This window comes from Montipora foliosa, chromosome 14 (genome assembly GCF_036669935.1).
Source record: "Montipora foliosa isolate CH-2021 chromosome 14, ASM3666993v2, whole genome shotgun sequence".
Taxonomy (NCBI): Eukaryota; Metazoa; Cnidaria; class Anthozoa; order Scleractinia; family Acroporidae; genus Montipora; species Montipora foliosa.
Window position 1 is genome coordinate 3,798,034 of NC_090882.1, and position 7,500 is coordinate 3,805,533.

Consider the following 7,500-nt stretch of genomic DNA (forward strand, 5'->3'; position numbering starts at 1 on the left):
CGTACCCAGAACTGCGATCCTCTTGGCCAGCGCCGACGGATCGCAGAGCAACGTGCCGGGCCAAACCCGCTCTGCGCAGAATGGATGCGCAGTAATTCCATTTCAGAGTCGCACTCGTTGTTGTTGCATTGTCAGCCCGCGATTCTTTCATCCAGCACCAAAGATAACGACATCTGGCGGTTTCGAACCAGGAAGTTCGCGAATTCACGGACTCTGGCTCGTCTGCGCAATGTTGGAAATTGAAACAATGTTTATAGCTGTCAAAGGTTTACCAAAATAGACCCCCACCGAGACTACGATTATTTCGGAACCAGCCTATTCCGATCTGTTGGTAAACTCAAGGAACGAAATCGAAGAAAGAATGCAAGAAAAAAGTCAACAATACGATGTAATATGAATTCCGGGTGGGGTCAGCAAACCAAGTAGTATCCCCAGCCAACAAGATGTAACTTAAGTGACAAAACACGGTGCTACAAATCTTCCAGCAACAACCATTCAATTGAAAAGAGTTTGATTTGGCCGGATAAAAATGCTCAACCAGTACATTTCTAAATGTTTTTACCAGAGGCCTCTCTTTTAAAAACTGAAGAGGCGAACAGCAACTCAGAATTGGCGTTTTGTTTGGTCTTAAGTCTTTACGATGAGCCGAAAAAAGGATCATTGGATCTAAGATCACTTAGGTCATTTTGCAATCAAGGAACCGAATAAGTCCTTTCCCAGAGCCTGGTGGATTCATGGGTTATGTAGAAATCTCTACAGTGACCTTTCATTCATCACCCTTCACCCGTGGAAAAGGTTTGCTGTGCCCAGGTCCACTTGACCAGTCGAACGGGATACTGCAAATTTATGCACAGTTCACACAGAGAGAAGACAAAACATTCTTTCTTTATCTATTTACCAAATCGTTTATCTTTTAAGACTCTTTAAGAGTTTTACAAAAATTCTTGAATGGTTTTTACTTCTATACAGTTCTTCGTTCTTGCGAATTCAAAGGGTAAATAAGGCGAGAAATTGTATTGAAAACATTACATTTAAATATAAAAAGCCACCTTTTCATAGTTATACACATGGCAATATATATTCTCCCCATATATCGTACATCTACATTTTATTTTCCTGTTTTCGAAAGCCAAAGGGCAAGTTTCTAATTCTGCAAGAAGAAAAGAACCCGAGTATTTTCGGGGATTGAGAAAAACAAGGAAAAGCGAATTTTGGTCGTGCAAAATGTAAAACTATCCTATTCCCAATTCCCATTTGATCCCGTGTTAACATTAGTTTCCTTCGCAGCCGCTCGGGCCGGAGTCACGCAACGCTCCCCTTCCCCACGGGGAGCGTTGCGTCACTCCGGCCCGAGCGGCCTGCGAAGGAGACTAGTGTAACATGCAGGCTTTTCAAAATAAGTTTGCTACTTGCTCGATTGACATGCAATTATAAATAACTTTCAATACAAATGAATAGAACTATTTGTCATGAATAAAGTTTTGCATTGCTTCTAATAGATTTGTTCAGTTTAATCAACGTTTTTCAAAAGCGCCAGCGCCCAATCTTCAAAATTGATATTTTTCCGCCTTCAGGGAAAAAAAAATCGCGAAACTCAATTTCCTGATGAATTCACGAGAATTTTACTATCAAACATACTTTGCATTCGGCAAATCTTTCCTTTCACGAATACAGATATTCCCTTATTTCGGAACAAAGCATCACCAAGTACGCGCACAGGAATGGAAAGGAAACAGTGCTTTCCTTATTGAGATAATAATGAGAAATGAAGATAATGTCATTTCCTTTTTTTCTGCATAATACATCTCTTGACTAATCATTATAACTTGACGACGTCAAACCACTGTAGACCTATCGGAAACGAGCAACATCTCTATTTCGTCCCGAGGATAACCAGAGCTCTTTTCTGTTCCTTTTCAATCACGGGATCTTTCACGCATTGAGTCAGAGAGAGAATAAAGGCTCCAAGGACAGTCGGTGCACCCGCCATGATAAATAAATTCTTATAGTGTCCTGTAATTTCACCAAACCAGCCTGTAGGAAATAAAGCATGCCACATTAACTTTCGTCGGTTCATCGTCTGCTCTATAAAGGGGCTAAGTCACGCCGAAATTTAGCCGAAGTCAGCGATTGGGAACTCTCAACCAAATCAAACAAAACACAAAAATAACAGCTTAAATACTTAAGAAGTTTTGAATGAAACAATCAAATACAAAGGAGGCAGGGTTGGGTAAAATTGAAGAAGATCAATTAAAATTGGATTGCAATTGATATTTTTGAAAACTGTTCAGCCTCAGTAACATTTCTTGAAAGATTCTCTCTATTGTTTGTGACTTAAAATATGATGTTTCAGAGACAGTTTCATACCACAAAGCTTGAGTTGTGTTGTTTAATAGTAATTTCTGGGATAACGTTAATTGTGAAAACTGAATTGCAAAGCGAATGAGGGTGATTAATTATAATTAGTAAAATTACACCAGAAGGATGTATCTTGAAGGTCCCTAAACCTTTCGGGCGTATTTCGGGTGACAAAACGCTTTGTGCCTTCAAAAGGAAAGCGTTTCTAGTCAAGAAACTTTGCAGTTGTTTCGTATTCGCTGGTCTTGAAAACATGTTCAACGATCAATTTTTCAGAAGCAGGAGATCATACGTTCACGAATTGCTTTTCGGTTCCTAATAAGGAACGCCAGAACGTTGACTACCCAGAGCGATGGTCATGATGACGATGACTTTTTGACAGAAATTGAACTTTTGTGGTGTGTGTGCTTCTTCTTCCTTACCTGCTGCTGGAGCGCCGATTAACATAGAGCACGACTGGATCATCAAGACTCCTCCCCAGGCTTGGGACATCCTGTTACGGTCCGCACATTGAAAGGTCACAATTGACATGAGACCGATGATACAGCCGTCCATAAAACCGAGAACTACTACATAAGCCACGAGCATGTAGTAGTCCTTGGCAAATATAGCTATTAGAGGAGACAGCCCGGATAAAACCATGCAAAAATCGTATAACAGCAGGGTGTCCACCCGAGGAATGTCCGAGATTTTTCCGAATATGATTTTTCCGACGCCCGAGCCAACTGCCAAGTAGGAAAGAAGTAGAGAGCCTTTCTGATGCGATGAGCCCATCTCTTTCGGCAAAACGTACCTAAAATGAAACAGAACATATTTTATGACTGTGGATTTTTGCATAGTTTCAACTTCTGCATAACCAAAGGATGGGGTGTATGCTGTCGAGAGGCAAACGCAAGACAAAACAGAGCCTGGCTTGCATGCGTTTCCTGAAACTGACACAGGCTTAAAGTGTATTTTGCTTTGCCCTTGCAACCGCTTATAGAATCCTTGAGTTTTGATTCTCAAAATCTATGATTTTGAAATCTCTCCTTTCAATACTCTATGCTATGGAAAACAAGTACTAAGCTACCACTCATCGAACTATGCAATAGTGAACCAAGAGCTCAGAACATTGCTACCAGGTCACGACGTTAATTATACTATCTGCTGCAAACTTTGAACGTATGATACTGTACCTCGTTAATTACACAATGTTCACAATTACCATGTTTCTGAAATTGTAATTTTTCTCCTAGTGCCTGCACCTGTTGTGATTTTGGTTATATGGCGACAAATTGAAAAACACAGCCCCCACATGGAGGTTAGAAAAAGTGAGCGTGTATCATTTAGCTACGTCAGTGCTAATCTTGATCATTGGTATGCAAAAGCTAAAGAGCTTTTGTCAACTTCCTCGGTAACTTTTCTTTCTTTCGGCCAGAAGGGGCCAGAGGGGTGGCTGGGGGGGGGGGGGGGGGGACGGGGTTCCGCTTCTGGCGCCTCGTACCCATGTAAAGTTCATAATACACTTACCACATGAACATGAGGAATAAAATATCCAAACGTGGCCACTGCTGAAGCAACAGCCCAGATAATAAACCTCTTATTTCTAGGAAAGCGAAACCATTTTTTCTTGGTAGATTGTTCCACGATGATTCTGACGACTTCTTAAGTTTGTGTTGGCCAGTTTTTCTCTCCTTTAGCGGTTTAAACAACATTCCACAAATGGTTATAACAAGCGAAAGTCCGCTAAGAAAACGGTAACAATTCCTCCATCCAAAGGAATCTATGATAATTTGTTTAACGGAGCGAGTCCAAGAGCTCCGACATTACTGCACAAGTTGCGATTCCTGTAGCAAATGATCGCTTCTTGTCAAAATAATACGCCACCATAACCAAAGCGGGAAGGTAGCTTATACTCGTGCCAAGCCCCACAAGCACACCATGGGTTAAATAAATCAAATACAAGCTATCCACAAATGAAGACAGCAAAAGCCCCAGGCTCGTTATCAGTCCCCCCACGATGACCACTCGTCTGCAACCAAAGCGCTCACTCAAGAGGCTGCCGGGATAGCAGAAGAAGAAAAGACAGAACTGAGCAATGGAACCTACCCATGCTGACAAATAAAAGGGTTGTTAATTTTAGAATCGATATACAAGCCGTTCGAACCGTACCTGCACTCATAATGATCTAAACTGTGTCATGCAACAGTTTTCAATTCACTCAGTTTTACCGGCTTCACGAGACAGGACGCATACAATCGATTGTAAAATTAATTCTAAGAACTTACCCCTCCCCCGGCAAGATGTGTTTATACCGAGTCATACGATGACCCGACATTTCATAGACTCCCACGCAGACACCTCAGGCATTCGCCCTTGGGGAGAGAACGCGTGACGAATCCCCAAAGAGTGTCTGCGTTGGGAGGCTAGATATTTCATTGCGTGAAACGAAAACACAAAAACTCGTTTCCGGTCACGCACACACTCTCCCCGTTTGTCTGTCGCGTAGTGCGTCTGTGGATTAGTGGACGGGATCTCAAGTTCGTTTCCTACTTAAGCTGCCTTATACGAAACAAAGAAATCTTACACATTTGCAGCCACAGCGCGACCCGTCCTTCCCTCCCCCCCCCCCACCCCCCAAAAAACAGAGTCGAATCCTACACTGTGTTTAAAAGCTTTCTCGTAAATATGACAACTCGAGATAGTTAAATAAGGTGATTAACTCAGCACGATGGAGGAAGACTCAGTGCAAAATGATTGAAGTTAAAGTTTTGACGAGAACGTCAGCTAGCGCATTTACTCTCTCTATTTTGTAATTGTTGTCGTTCGTTCCAACCCAGATATGGGATACTCTGCCAACATTGTACACCATGAACGAGATGGACTACACGTAATCGCGAAGAACTTCGGAAAGCAGAGATTCACATTTTTTGAGGGCAGATTAATTTTCGTGGCCATAGTTGTTGCTTTTGTTCCTGGTGATAATGCTTGTGTCCTGAACTGCATGACAATGTCAATAATAATCATTCACACAAGCACCTGAATAGGACATTTGCATGATGACGCCATTTGACTACAAGTCCCAAAATCCTACAGGTTTTTCTTGTCTGATGCGAACTGAGAGCTATTGTTCTTTTTACCCCGCTGGGAACACAAAATTTAAACAAGAAAAGAAAAAAAACTGAATTCTAGTAGTTGTAGTCAAATGATGCTATCGTGAAAATTGCCTATTGTTTTTCATTTTTTTCCAGCTCATTCCTCAGTGAAGTGAAGTGAATCTATGAGTCTCTCCCTCTTTTCAGGACTAATTTACAATGCTCTGTGGGGTACTTTAGCCAGACTGCTTGTTACGCAGTTTACAGTTATTTTAGGAAGTGAAAGATGCCCCCGTTCAGATTGGTCAGACCACAACACCGGGGTCTCTTATCGAATGGTGAGTGGGTTCTTTACGTCCCATACTATTTAATTTCCAAAAAGGGCTATGAGACGGGACCTCTCGTTTACAGTCCTTATCCGAGAAGACTTGAAAGTCTAACCATGTGCAGATGTAATTACAAAGGCAACAACACTTTCTCCTCAGGTATTTTAAGACCCTGAGTGTTGGTCCGGCCGGAGTCGAACTGACGACCTTCCGCAAGAGAGCCCGACCGCCCATGACAGCTCAACTAACTGAGCCACCGGTGCGCTCTTAAATTAATCCCTCATAATTTGTATTTCAAACAACGCCAACCCAATTAAAGTCAATTCCAACAAAATATATATTTAGCGACTCAAATTAATCCCTCATTTCTGCTTGTGAGAAATTAGTAGTTCAAACGACGCCAACCCAATTAAAGCCAATTCCTACAAATATATATTTAGCGACATTGAGCCTTGTTTACCGGTTTTAACTTTCGATTCCTTGAAGTGGTCGAGTAACGCCGCATATAATACACCAACAGAGTAATGCATTCCCATCACCACAAACAAGTCACAGAATGCCGCTGCACAAACGACCCAAGCCCATCTTCCATCTTTCTCTGTATAATTGGCATCTTCAGCAAAAGGGAACTTTGTCGCCGCACTGCCGATGCTTTGCGAACTGGAAGTGTCTCGTTCTGATTTGACCGCTAAGAGTTTCACTCCGCATGAGTCATCTTCGGCGTCCATTTTAAGTCGTAGCTATGTCTGTTGACTGTTTGGGAGACAAAATAAAGCGAGTAAATTTCTCAATGAATGTGCATATTCTGCTGCGCATGACGAACTACTTACGCCAGATGTTCTTCAGGCTTGAAGAGTAAAACTAGTGATCCATAAAAAACACTATGCGCTTACAGTCTGTTCAACTGACTTTAAACTGAATTCAAAGTACTTGGATTACAAAATTAATCAATACAGCATTAAAGTCCACCACCCACGCAAGAAACTAGTAAAGGCGAAATATGGGACAACAATAAGTCGATGAGAGAAATGATCGTCGCACAATTTATTAAGCAATTGCGTTTTATAGACACCTTAGAAATTCGAACGGCGCCAACAGCATTCGAACCCATGACCTTAAATATACATTCATTTCATTTCGTTCCGGCATCGAGTCCTCTCGGGAACAAATGAATTCAACAAAATTGACCTGCTCTCAATTGTGTGGCGTCAGAGAGTCAGTTGCTAGAGAGTATTGCACCGGCATCACAAAGGTCATTGATGCGAAACCCGTTGGAGCAACCTCAATTTCTCAGGTGTCTATCAAACAACAATTGCCCAAATTGTTTAACCAAGCACGTCTATAATCCGCACTTAAACTAATGTATTTGGCCCACGCCATCTTGAAGGATAGAAGACTCCCAGATTTTAGAGATAGGATAGGTTATTGATAGATGGGTTGAAAGTCAATATCGGGGCAGGGAGGGGGGGGGGGGTACTCTATTATATACGCTATATAGGTATGTGCCGCCCGATAGGGTAGGGTTTTAGACGTGATCTCTCCTTAAATATGGTATCCTTTTTTTAGTATTTTTGGTATGGTGATCCTTAGATATTCCTTAGATAGGGTCACTAAATTGCAGTATCCGTCCCAACGCGCAAAACGAACTACATACCTGAATACACGTTTTCAAGTTTAACACAGCGATTTTAATTAAAGGGACGTTTATAGCTTGTATAGCAGAGCAGAAACCTTCATTATCA

The 7,500-nt window shown here is 41.8% G+C and overlaps 1 pseudogene; it reads right to left on the reverse strand.

The window, feature by feature from the left end:
- Positions 1-1,684: 1,684 nt before the first annotated feature.
- LOC137985347 (monocarboxylate transporter 10-like) overlaps positions 1,685-7,500 on the reverse strand; it is an 18,516-nt pseudogene continuing 12,700 nt past the window's right edge.